We start from the raw sequence: 13,453 nt of genomic DNA on the forward strand, positions 1-13,453 counted from the left end.
CCCATACCCATGAGGTGAAAATATCATTGACATGAGAATATCAAGAATATCCACTATTAAGTAGTCTAGTAATAACTGGAACTTGCAAGTGACATAAAGTGTAGTTTATATCTGTATTCAATAAATGCATGTTATTTTTCTACCTTTTTTAGGCAGACTCCTACCACACAAGACACATTAAAATCTTGAATTCAGCCATAAACACTTAACTCTAAAGTTTAATCAACAGGTGGACAAAGCTCTTGCTAGTTATTGTTTCACAACTTAAGAAATATATACACAAGAAGTGTGACATGCATAGAAAGCATGTCCAAGAAACTGCTGAGAAAATTTTTAATTTGAGACAGAATTGATACTTGCATATAGTCACCTCATTTTAAAGAGGATGGGAAAAACAGTTTTTGTGAGCTTTGAGACCTTGATCCAACAAAAGTCCAACAGAAGAGAGCAAAAAATGCATCCAATGAGTATCCAATTTGCTCTAGTATACCATTTAGGAAAAAAATAGCTGGAATGAATTTCTCTCCAAGAGTATCAAACACATTAAAAGTTATTGGTCAGGACAAAATTCAATCATATGTTTAAAGCACAAACATTTCTAAAAAGAAAAAACCACAAGAGGCCAGTTGTTATTTAAGTGAATGGCTTATCATATGCAACTATATTGCTTAAAACCTTTAGAGGTTAAGCACTGAAGATTATACTTGCTCACAATCAGCAAGGTCACTACTGCTCTCTGAGTCTAAATCCCAAGTCCTTCATATTGCTCTATTCCATAAGCTGACCGCATAATGTTTCTATAGTGGTAGGCAGCCCAAGCTGCATTAGAAAATTAATTTATCCTTAAAACTAGTGCAACCATTTACATGCAAAATCTGGCTGAAGATGGAGAAAACGGTGTCCAAATTCTGGAGAAATCCTATACGGTACAGGGAACAACTGCAACAATGGCAGATTATCTCTGGTTAAAGTTAAGCCTCTTGGCAACTTTCGCCAAATTATCCTAGTAGTTTATAAATCCAACCATCAGAATCAATCTTGATTTATGTCTTTTTATGATATACAAGTAGGAATTATAAGTGTTAAAAATGTTCATGTTTATGCCCTTACAAAGTCTCTAACTACGCATGAGAAACATGATCCAATCTGTTCCCAGGTTCTTGAAAACAGGAGGATGTTATTTCCATCGTTAATTTTATTGCAGAAACAAAAGGAGATAAATGAAATTGTTGGTATAAATTATGATAACCTCATGTCTCTCTCTCTTTGTGGCAATCATAGCTGTGCATGTCTCTTAATTGACTACAAGCAGGAACATGAATGTATGATTGGTTATTTACCAAATACTTTCCAATCGAGTTAAATTATTGTAAAACATGAATCTTCATCTCAAGTTTCATATGAGCTGTCGATCTTTTTTTACTTCATACACAACAACTATCACAAGTGTATAATGTAGTAAACGTTATCTAAGTAGAGGGAAGGAGGGACAGAGTACAAGAACGCTGAAGCCCATGACCCCAGCTACAGAGGAAGCAATGGCAGCGCTTGAAAGAGGAAGCTAGCTCAAAGAGTAACTATTCATAAGCATGTCCTACCATAAGACCACATAAGAATGTGTCTGCGTTGGGATTTAGGACAGCAAACCTAAACTAAGCACATTGTTGTTCTGAGATTATTGAACAAGCAATCCCTACATGAAGAAAAATAATGCAAGACGACCATGTCCTTATATAAAAGATACACAACACATAAAACGAGGATGATTGTCACTCACGTAGACTAATATATAGTGCACCCAAATAAAATGCAGGTTCAGTTCGTCATCCCAGACTTTACCATTGTAAAGTGAGAGACAATGTCCAATCTAGGAGCACAGACAGACCAAAATTTACAAAATTCATGAGATAGTATCAGAATCCTGTTAAAATTTTCTTGCAATATATGAAAACATTTCTATATCCCTCACTATTAGCTGGCCTAAATGACAATAGTGTTGGATCGTTCAAAATATTGTAATGTTGTTACAAAATAAGAAGAGAAATAAACAAAGAACAGCATGGTTGAACATACTAGGGGCAGCAGGTATGACGTTTAATGCATTATAAAATGCACAAAACATGGACACACATTCAAAGTCCAATGGTGGCTACAATTTCTGCAACAAGACCACCACAAAACACAATATGGTGCACCAATCTATGTAATTAGAACACTCAAGCAAGAGTACAGGTATACAATGCATCATGCCCCTGCATCTAAACCAAAGAAGATATGCAATAATAAGAAGTGAAAGATGATTGCACTGAAAATTATAGTTCTACTTCGAGACTTTTGGATTGCCAACTAGCAGATATGAGTCTTAGCCACATAGCAAGAAAGCATTATTTTAACGATTGGTAAGACAAATCATGGTTAACAACATTGGGTGAAATTAAAAACAGAGGAATCCATAGTGCTGCGTGTACTCGGAGTCTGGCATTAGCACCTTTTGGAAAGCAGAACATATCTTGCTGGGGATCTCACCAGACATATGGTTATGGGACATATACAAGATTATCCAGAAGCTTGAGCTGCGATTTTGTTTTGCGATATCTTACATGTGAGGTTGTTTGCTCCTAGATCCAAGGACACTAAATTGATGCAGTCGAAGAGCTCTTGAGGGATCTGGTCGGTCAGCCTGAGTCAGGCTGCATATTGGGTACCGGTTGGGCACCCGTCCCGATGCTAGGCTTTTTCTAATCTTAACAAATATATCATTGATTAATGAAGTCACAGGAGAGAGACAGAGAGAGAGAAAGAGAGAGAGGAGGGAGAAACAGAGAGATTTAAAAGGTACTATTGGGTACATTCTTTTACAACTAAAATGGGTTAAAAGCAATCCCATTACATAAAGGTAACTTCATATGGCATGCGTTCAATGCAAATCATACACCTGCATTACATTAATTATCCCGTAATGAGGAAGTTGGCGACAGCGTGGAGCCATTAATTCTGGTCCTATGAGACTATTCTCAATTTAACGACAGCCCCTTCTTCTCATGACTTGCAAGTAGGGCTGTACAAGAAGCCAAGCCAACTCGGGCTCGACTCGAACTCGCTCGTAAAAACTCAGCTCATGCTCAGCTCATTTATAAACAAGTCAAGTTCGAGTTTCAGGTACTCTACATAATATTCCAACAAGGTGAAAGTTATACTCTTTTTTGTCTAGTTTTGACGAGGAGGGTAAAGGGGCAGCCAACCTTGTGCAAGTTTGACAATTGAACGGTATTTCTTGGGGGCCAAAACTAAAATTGATTGATTAGATGTTGCTATCCAAAATCTACTGATGACATTCTTAATTTATAAGTTTCTAATTTGTTAAGAGAAAAATAATTCAGAATGTAATTTTTTTATATATGTTATTTCCGTGATTTTAGTTATTCAACATATAAATTCATATACATTGTTTTGATAATATATATTGGTTTTTTTATTTGTTTGCTACCTTCATTTGTGTAGAAAACAAGAAAATTCTTAAAAGTATATGATATTAGATTGATCTATCTTCCATATTGCTTAACGAAGTATTGCATCACTTTGGGATGTGGGTGTCATTGCAGCCAATGGATTGAATACCCATGATCCTAGTTGGGAACATTGTATCTACTTTTCTTTATTTTTTTCGTCCCTTTTATCACGTATCCATGGTATCTGCAAAGTTCTCGTTTATTTACTAGGTCGTTAGATACTACATGTAAATTGTCATTAGGAGCTTGGTCTACCATCATGTTTTGTTTTATTTAGTATTTTGGAACTGTTTTTCTACTCTTATGTACTAAGCTAGGCTGTCCTAAGGGTCTGCTATGGTTGTCATTTTTTAAAAATCACCTGGCTTATATGGTTTTACACACTACTTCATCATGGGTGCACATGGTTGTGCACCAGGCGGGGCTGGATTCTCAGAGGCCCGATGGGCATGGCTGAGTCATGGTTGGGCACATTACCCTGCTCGTTACTAATTGGGTCAGTTTAGCACAATGCTTATCAAACACTTCGCCCAAAATATTGCCTGGTACATGTCTTGATAAGGGCTTCTTAAATTGTTGCAGTTTAGAAGAGCACGTAGGAAAAGTTAAGGGAAGTGCCTTTTTATAGTACATTCTTTCACCCTTCTCAAAAAAGAGTAGGGGACTTTGATTCTTCTATGTTTTTCTTTATCACTTCTCCCTAGGCACCTTATGGCTTGTGCCTTGTACAAAATGTAGTTTTGTTTAGTCTTGTATTGAAAATATCTTAGGAAAGCCATCCACAAGACACTAGTAAAATGGGGTATGGGCATCGCAAACAAGTGAACATTCTCAAAAAAAAAAATATATAAGAAAAGAAAAATATTTCTTGCCAGGCGGCTATACCTGGCGAATCTCAGGTGGCACCTGGACCTAGCACATTAACTTGCCAGGCTGGGCTATACCTGGCGAATCTCGGGTGCCACCTGGACCTAGCATATTAACTTGCCAGGCTGGGCTATACCTGGCGAATCTCGGGTGGCATCCGGACCTAGCACGTTTACTTGGCAGGCCAGGCTATACCTGGTGAATCTCTGCTCGCCATGTAAACTTCCATGCCTGGCATTGCTCGATGCCCAGCCCTATGGGTGCATATAAAGAGAAGCTGTGAAGACACCAAAATGGTTTCCAACATGTTTTCCAACTTTACTTTTAGACACTCTTAGAATCTACATTTATGTCATTAACCATAGTCTAGGCTTTGCTTGTTAGACCTAGCCACACCCTTACCCTTTATGCAGCCATCTCAAAACCGTAGTAAATAATTACAAATTTTGCCCGTCTATACCCTTACTGTACAATGACATACTTTTTGCTATTAAGGAGTTATTCGACTTTAGTAAGCAAGATTCACAGCACCAATGGTGGGAGCCTCTTCATTGAGCATGCCTAGTCCCATCACATGCCCTCAGATAGACTCTCCTAAGGCTTGTGGTGCATTTTGAGTAATTCTCAATATGGCCCTTGGCCGAGGTCTTGAACTACAACATTGCTACTTGTGCGCATTAAAGTGATCATTCTTCTCTAGGCAAGTTTTGAGGCTTGGCCACCTATTTAGGCCTTTTATTCTGGTGCACCTATTCCATATGTGTCACCCTAGTACCCCTCTATCATAATCCTGCATGCGTTCAGTCAAAATTTCCCTTTCTTCCTTGGCAAATTTCCTAACCTATAGGATCACCATGAGGCCTTGGACCTTACTAAATTTAATCTTCGTCCAGTTGGACAACAGTCATCACCAGGCAATTTGTCTGGGCTTCTTCATGAATGATGCTTATCCCTACATGCCACTTTCATATTCCTCTCTTGAAAACTAGAGTGTTCTCGGCCTAATTGCTAGTTTTACCCATATCTTTCCATCAAAACCACAAGTTCTTCAGTACTTTTAAACTTTTATTTGAACAATTTTAATCAAGTCTGTAAGTACTTTCTGCTCAGAATGAGCCCATAATCATCAATGTCGCATTACTGAGACATTTCCAAATGCAGCAATCTCTTCATGATCTCCCCATTAATGTTTTACTTCTGAAATCTAGTAGGTACCTATCCAAATTTCTAGTTTTGCCTTGGTAGATCTCCAAAGCAGTGAAATTGTCATTAAACCATAAGAAATAATGGCTTCATAAAAAGCCCATAGTATAAAACTTAGAAAATATTAAAGATTTCGCAAAAGTATTTTTCCTAAACGAGCAAATCACTTGCATCTATGTCATGGCTTCTAGAACCCAGTGCATGCCTAGAAGCAGCCACCCTTGACCCCAAACATGGCACAACATCAGACTGGCCACATTTCCTCGAAACTGTTTGTCAATCCACCTTTCTAGCAGTCATTCTTACAAAATTTACTAAAGCAAATAAAAGAAAAACTCCAAAATTCTCATTGGCCTACCCCTAAACCTCTTGTTCTGGTTGCTTAGGTTCGGACCTCTTTATGAATGGCCGGCCAACTCTACACCTCTTCACCTCATTGGTCAAGCACACCTCTCACCACTATAAAATTATGACCCCTCAAGGTTGGACATTCTACCCCATCATATTCTCATACATGTGATTCTACATTGTTTACATGTAAAATTTTTATCACAAAATTTTACACGCAATCTGTAACAAATGAGATATCATTGTCTATACTTGCCTCCATTCTTTGTCCGGGGTTCCTAAGATGGGACCTAACATGTTGGTATGAGGTTCGACTGTTCTTAGCACTTTTACCAGGGGTAATCAAACCAAGGACTAGACTAAAATGTTTTATTTTTTCAACTCTAAATGTTGTCCAAAACCTATGAAAGCATACATTCCATGAATTTGAAATCATGCATGTTCCAAAAATCTAAGTAGATTTCAGAAAGAGGCTGATGACTAATAAGAAACTATAATGAAGTTTATTCATGTCTGGATCATCAGAGATCAATGCAAATCGATGATCCTAGATCTAAAATGATGCATGCAAAACTAGGTCATGTAGACCTGAAGTCTAGTCACTGCCAGCACTGGGGTATAGAACATGGACAAGGTAGATCTAAATCTAAATCCAAGAATTGAGATCAGGATATGAGGGATTCTTGTTCTAAATTTGAAATAAAGATGTCATAAAGATCATATCATGTTATGGAAATTTAGGATCGAAAATCCAAGATTTGAAATCATCGTTCAAAATCCATAGTCTAAGATTTGAGATCCAAAATCTGACATACAAAATCCATAATCTAATTGTTGAGAACCAAAAGCTAGTATCTAAAATCTGAAATTTAAGATCTAAGACCTAGGATGCTAGTTCTATAATCCAAAATCAATAATATAAGGTTCAAGATCTAAAAATCCATGATCCCATGTTTAAAGTCTAAGATCTGAAATCCAATACTTGATATCTAACATACAAGATCCCTAATTTGAGATCCATGATCGGATTTCTGAAATCCAACAACGTGTTTCTTGAGATCCAAATCCAAACTTATTGCTCAAAATCAAATCAAGATTGATTAAAATTCAAGATCCAAAAAACGAAGATCTATTTGATAAAGATACCCTGGTCAGCATTAATGTAAATATCAGATTTAAAATGATAGTGGACATCAAATGGTTAAAGTGAGAGATATACTAAGAGAGAAAATGGATTGACTTGAAATCTCTAAAATGGTGAAGATGACAACAGACTCATACCAAGATCACGACATTGCTACAGATTTGGTAGGCTAATCATCTTGCACTAAGTCTTCTACCTTGACCAATTACGAAAGCATTGTTAGATTAATTCCAATGTTGTGTTTTTTTTTTTTTCTAGAGACAAGAGAGAAAAAGAAGGAAAAAATTCTCCATCCAAGGGATGGAGCATCAGTTTTGCCTCATCTTGGATTCTTCACAACGATTGTTTTGAGTTGCTGCAACCATGTAATCTAATGTTTAATCTCTAGAACTGGCGCTCCTGGGTGGTTGGTTAATGTGTTTCACGAGTAAGAAAGCAAGACCTTGGTTACAGATGGGTTCTTTGAAAAATAAGTACAAAAAGCATGAGTCTAATGTTTCTTTTCACTTCACAAGGATGTCACATTGTGATGTGAGACACATGGTTTGGGTCTGTTATAATAGGCTTGGCTTACTTGTGGTGAGACTTTAACAGCCAGTCTAGCATCCTCATCCAAGGAAACTGCACCTTAAACCAGGTATTGCATAATAAATTATATCAAAGAATGTTGTTTGTCATTGTTTCCCTATTGTTCGTGCCTCGTCCTGCGAGAGGGGGGAAGTCGCATGAAGTAGCAAAATATGAGTGTTCGCATCCCCAAACTTTTAGTATTTGGTATTGGAGTGCTCCAAAAAAAAGAGGTTTTGTTTTGAAATAGGAAAGAAATGGACTCTCCAGTCGGTATAAGGATCGACCGTTCCAGATGCCTTTACTAGGAGTAATTAATCTAAGGGCTATGTTTATTCGATCCTCATACAGACGGGCAAGTCCCTTTCTTTCTTATTTTAAAACAAAACCTCATTTTTCTGGAGCACTCCAAAACCAAATACGAAAAATTTTGGGGATGTGAACAGATGGCGACCGTGATGGGACCCATAGCCTTATAATTGATGCATTTTAACTAACTCAAACATCTCATATGTTATCAATGATAAAGCATGTCCCCTATTTTGGCCTTGAACCCATTGGCATTTCATTGCATTGCTTAGTGATTGTGTTTGCTTTCTTGCACATAAGACTAATTGAGGAGGATCAATCATGTTCACTTAGATCTAGTATTAAATACAACCCTCCTCAATTTAAGAGTTGTTTAAAAACAATGTTTGCTCTTTTATTTATTTTAATCATCATCTTAGGCAACATTTCATTCGAGACAACTTATTTTACATGATCTTTCATACTTCAAAATTTCTCATAGCTATTTGTCCCGATCATCATGTTGTCTGGCATGGTCTTTGGCGGTAGCACATGACTAAGCTTTACAACTAGACCACACCTTGGGCGGGAAAGCCCCCTCATTAATACCATGAGTGGTAATTTATGGTATATCAACGAGTGATCAAGAAGAAGTTGTTGAACCCTACCCTTAGTTGCCTAAGAAAGAATCTATGCTCGTACTAAGCCATTTGGCTAAGGTATATAAGCATAACTTGACATTAGATTATCGTGACACAAAATTGTCTCAATTAGGTTCCTATACCCAATTTTCTACAAAAAAAAATATTTCATGGTAGATTGTGATGTGCATAAAACCTTATGTGACGATTTACAACCTCATTTCATACCTCTACTTCATGTTGTCTTGGTCAATCTAGTCAATCTTTTCACTAATTCAATCTCTATCTTTTAGAGTCATCATTCAAGATGTATTCTTTCCAACGTGGTGTCACCTTCCCTCATGATCACATCCTCTTTGGGGAAAGTCCTGAACGGTCCACCTACATATCTCTTGAGTATAAACTTTTGGCTCCCGAATGGTATCAGTCTTTGCATCCCACATTCTCTTGAATGTTTCCTTCATACTTTGAAGAATGTGGGCTAGAGACAGTGGTAGTCAGAGGAATACAAACAATGGATGGAAATTTGGTGCATGCAATTGCCGATGGATGGAACCCATGGACCTCCTCCTTTTAGTTTCAATAAAGAGAAATGCCAATATTATTAGATGAATTTGCCGAAATACTAGACCTCCCCACCCCGACTTGTAACCCAAATGAACCATTAGAGAAACAATTACTGATGAACCCGACTAAAGTTAATGCAAATGATCTTATTGCCCATTTTACTGGATGAAAAACTTGGCCTCTAGTACAAAACCACGAGGACCAAAGCATCAACCTGAAAAAGTTATATGAAGAATTTGGAACCTATGTTGAACATTTTACTTTACCTCAAAAAGTCATAAGAAGAATCAAACATTGTATGATGCTTTGCACAGTAGGTGTGACCATTTTCACTGATGGAAGTGACCTTCTAGATGTTCATATTGCCCAACGTTTTTGGACTTGGGGACATAGTGGTACCCAATACTTGTCAGTAGCAATGATAGCCTTGGCTTTTCTTTATCGAGGGCTCACCCGCTTCACCATTGGAGATACTGACTTCATAGAAGGATGCACATATGCTTTGCAATTGTCGTTCCTCAAGCACGTGGGACCCCAAGCTAGTCTATTCAAAAACACTAATGGAGCATTGACAAACTTAGAACAATACCACTGTTTGATTTAGCAGTTAGATGGAGATGAAATTATTTGGGACTATTGTGATCGTCGTCACGGTCCACGCAAGTAAGGGGTCAAACCTGCAATGCAAGCCAAGGCAACCCATTTCAGGGAGGTTAAACCTGAATTCAATATTGGCAAACCCATGTAGGTAAGGGGTTAAACCTTCAACATAAGCTCAAACAACCCACTCAGGTAAGGGGTTAAGCAAGAAATATCTCTCCCAACATGTTTTGTTTGAAAATTTGTGGTGCTTATCTTTGTCACTAAGCACAGAAAACACCGGCTTAGTAACAAAGAGAGGCATCTGTAATTGGCCCAAATTTTTTTAAAAGACTGTTATTTTACCCAAACATGAAACCCAAATTTAGACGCAAGATTCAAATCCAAGATCCAACTTTCAGATCCAAATTAGATCCAAAACTCAATTTTAGATCCAAATCGATCATTTGAATCTCAAAATCCAAATTCGAGTTCAAAACAACAAAGTTTGGTGTTGTGAGCGTCGCGCGCGCATGCATAAATGTCACCCATGTTTTACACTTCAAACCAAAATACGTTTCTGAAACTCAAAACGAAGCCGACCACTCCTTTATAACAAAAAAAAAAATCAATTTTCTACATTTTTTTTAAAAAGAAGATTTTATGCTCATTTTATCTTTTTTATTCCATTTCATATTATTTCAGAAGTTTTTCTTTTTTTAAAAAAAGGGTATCGAGCGATGCGCAGTCGCGCGACCGCGCGTCACACGATCATGGTAACGCGATCGCGTAATGCAATGCACCACAACGCCTGGTACTGTTGCGCCTCTGCCACCCGGGCAGGGGCCTGTAATGATGCAGCCCCCCCCCCATTTTTCTTTGCAAAACCGACCCTTGGGGTCGGTTTTTTGAAAATTTTGGGTGGGCATAGCTCTGCCCATACCCCAAGGAGGTATTTGCAGGGCTAGTCGCCAATCCCACTTGGTCACAACTAATTTTTCTAAAAAAAATTGAAAATAATTCAAAATTTTATGGAAATTCGGATGAAAATGTTGAGAAATTCAAAAAAATTCAAATTTTGAGTTTTGGCTCCAAAACTCTCTATAGATACCCCCACAATCCTCCCTTTTGGGCAAGAGTTGGCCGTTGGGAGAAACTCTAGTGTATTTTCACTTGAAGAGTTAGAGTTTCTCTTGAGCTCTCTCTCTCTCCCTTTTCCTCTTTTTATTTTTCTCAAACTTGGAGCAAGCTACAACTCTTCAAGGGAGCACTAAGGATCTCTTGGAGGACTCATCTTCATCATCTTGGAGGTTCATTCAATGTGAGCTCAATATTATTTCAAGCATGATTGTTCATTTTCTCTAAGCTATTCTCACTAGAGGTATGTAATCAATATCTCACCTCTTTCTTTCTTCATTTTTTTCTCTCTTCTTCCTATCTTCATGGCCAAAGGAGATCGCCCTCAATCCCTGTTTTAAGGATAAGAGGTTATGCTCAAGTGCACTAAGAACATGAAAAGATGAGATGGTCTTTCATTTTATGATTAAATTATCATCCCTCTCATTTCTTTCGTATTTTCATTCCTCTCTTCTTCCTCTTGCCATGGCCAGAGGAGATAGCTTTCACTCTCTATTTTAGAGTCAAGAGGCTATACTCAAATGCACCAAGAGCATGAGAAGATGAGATGATATTTCGTTTCATAATTGAATCATACTCTGCCTCTTAGTTGAATCTCTTTCTCTCTTTTTCCTTCCTTGAATATTGTCCATATATTGTCTATATATTATTCGTATATAGTTGTTTGGTTTTCCATTCATATGTGAATGTATGGCGAGAATGAGATGTGGTTTGGGACTTCTTATCTTTATATTAATTTTTGAGGTTGAGACTTGTCCAACCTAGGGAAAACCCTCACAAAATATGTACATTTTAATATGCATTTGCATGACATTTTGCGTTAGTTTCCCTTTCATCATCCCATTAGGAACCTTAATGAACACCTTATCGTGTGGTTTGAGTTTCTTCCATACCCAACGGTGGAAAAAACATATTCCCTTGAAACCAATGAAATGATAACATTCTATGTTTATGTAAATCTTATTTTCCAAAATATTTTCAAAAGAAACCTTCTAATATGGCCTTGGAGACTTACCTCAGACTCTTGCATGAGTCCAAGCTCTCCTCCGGCCTACATCAAACTTGAAGTCGGATGTTTTAACTTATCTTTAATCTCATGAAGACATACATGTATATACATGTTATATACATATGTGTGCACATGATTATTTTTTTTCATTTTCTCTTTATGTTTACATATTTCATTTTACAAATTTTCATATATATATAAATGCATATACACATGTGTTCTATTTTCTCTCTCTAGAGCCTTTTGTTCGTCTCTTCAAGACAAATGTATGCTCCTAAAAATTTCTTATATATATATATATATATATATATATATATATATTTCTCTTTTTCTTTCCCTCTCTATTTAAGTTAAGACTTCATTTTCAAAAGCTTATACAAATATGTAATATATCTCATTCTATTTCAAAATATTCCATTTAATGATCTTTGAAGTCTCTCTCTCTCTCTTTTTTATAAGAATATTGCATCTCTTCCGTTTCTTTTTAACATTTTCCTCTCATGATTTTTTAATATCTACTAACTTCACTAAGACCAAAAATCAAGTAATGACCCAATATTGGATTCATGTTTGATGGTCTACAACGTGAATCCATTTTCAAAAACTTTTATTTCTTATATATGATATTTATCAAAATAAAAATCTTATATGTATGTTATGGTTGGAATGCTCTTAGGTTGAAATATTTTTTTTTCCTTTAATGTAGGATCAATGCATTCATGCATTATCACCCACTTAATTTCACTTATGATCACAAGCACTTCTCTAAAAGAACTTAAGCAAGATGGGATGAAGCTCTAACTAGGTGGTAACCAAATTAGAGCAAAACCTCAAACCTACTTGAAGTCTTAAGAGAACACTTTAGTGATTTCAAAATGATTTCCAAATGATATTTATAAAGATTTATCAATTCGAGTTTTTACCAAAATGTCTCACATTCTCAAGTGATGCTTCAAGAATTTTTTCAAAAGTTTGAAACATCAAACTTTCAATATTTTTCTACACCGCATATAGAATTAAAAAGATGTTTAAGTTAAAACGAAATGCATCAATGATAAACATAGCCCTTGGGTTGACTACCCTCGGTAAAGGCGCCGGCAATGGTGGATCCTCGTACTGACGGGCGAATCTCTTTCTTTCCTATTTCAAAACAAAACCTCAATATAGAAATTGGGTGATGAAAAGTTGGACTAGGTAATTAGATCTTGGAGGTCAAGATTTTGGGCTTGGAATGATTGGAACTTGATTAATTCAAAATTTTTTGAAAAATCTTTGGATTTGGGTTTTTGAGACTTGAACCTAGTTTGAAAAATATTGGTGTTTTGTGAGTTTTGAGAAACTTGATTTTATTTGGTTGGTTTTGATCCTAGAATGAGGTTTGAAAATTGGAAATTAGGAGTCCAAGTTTAGATGTAGGGGTGGGCATCAGGCCGGGTCGGCCTTATATCCGAAACATTGGGCCCAGGCACGGTTATAATAAAAAAATCTTTAATAATAAAATGTTATTTTTTAAATATTAATGGGCTGAGTCGAGCCCCATTGGGCCGGGCCGGGTTTTTGGGGCCTGGGCTGGGTTTTTTGGCCCTAGACCCAG

The sequence above is a fragment of the Nymphaea colorata genome, chromosome 7 (genome assembly GCF_008831285.2).
Source record: "Nymphaea colorata isolate Beijing-Zhang1983 chromosome 7, ASM883128v2, whole genome shotgun sequence".
NCBI classification, from domain to species: Eukaryota; Viridiplantae; Streptophyta; class Magnoliopsida; order Nymphaeales; family Nymphaeaceae; genus Nymphaea; species Nymphaea colorata.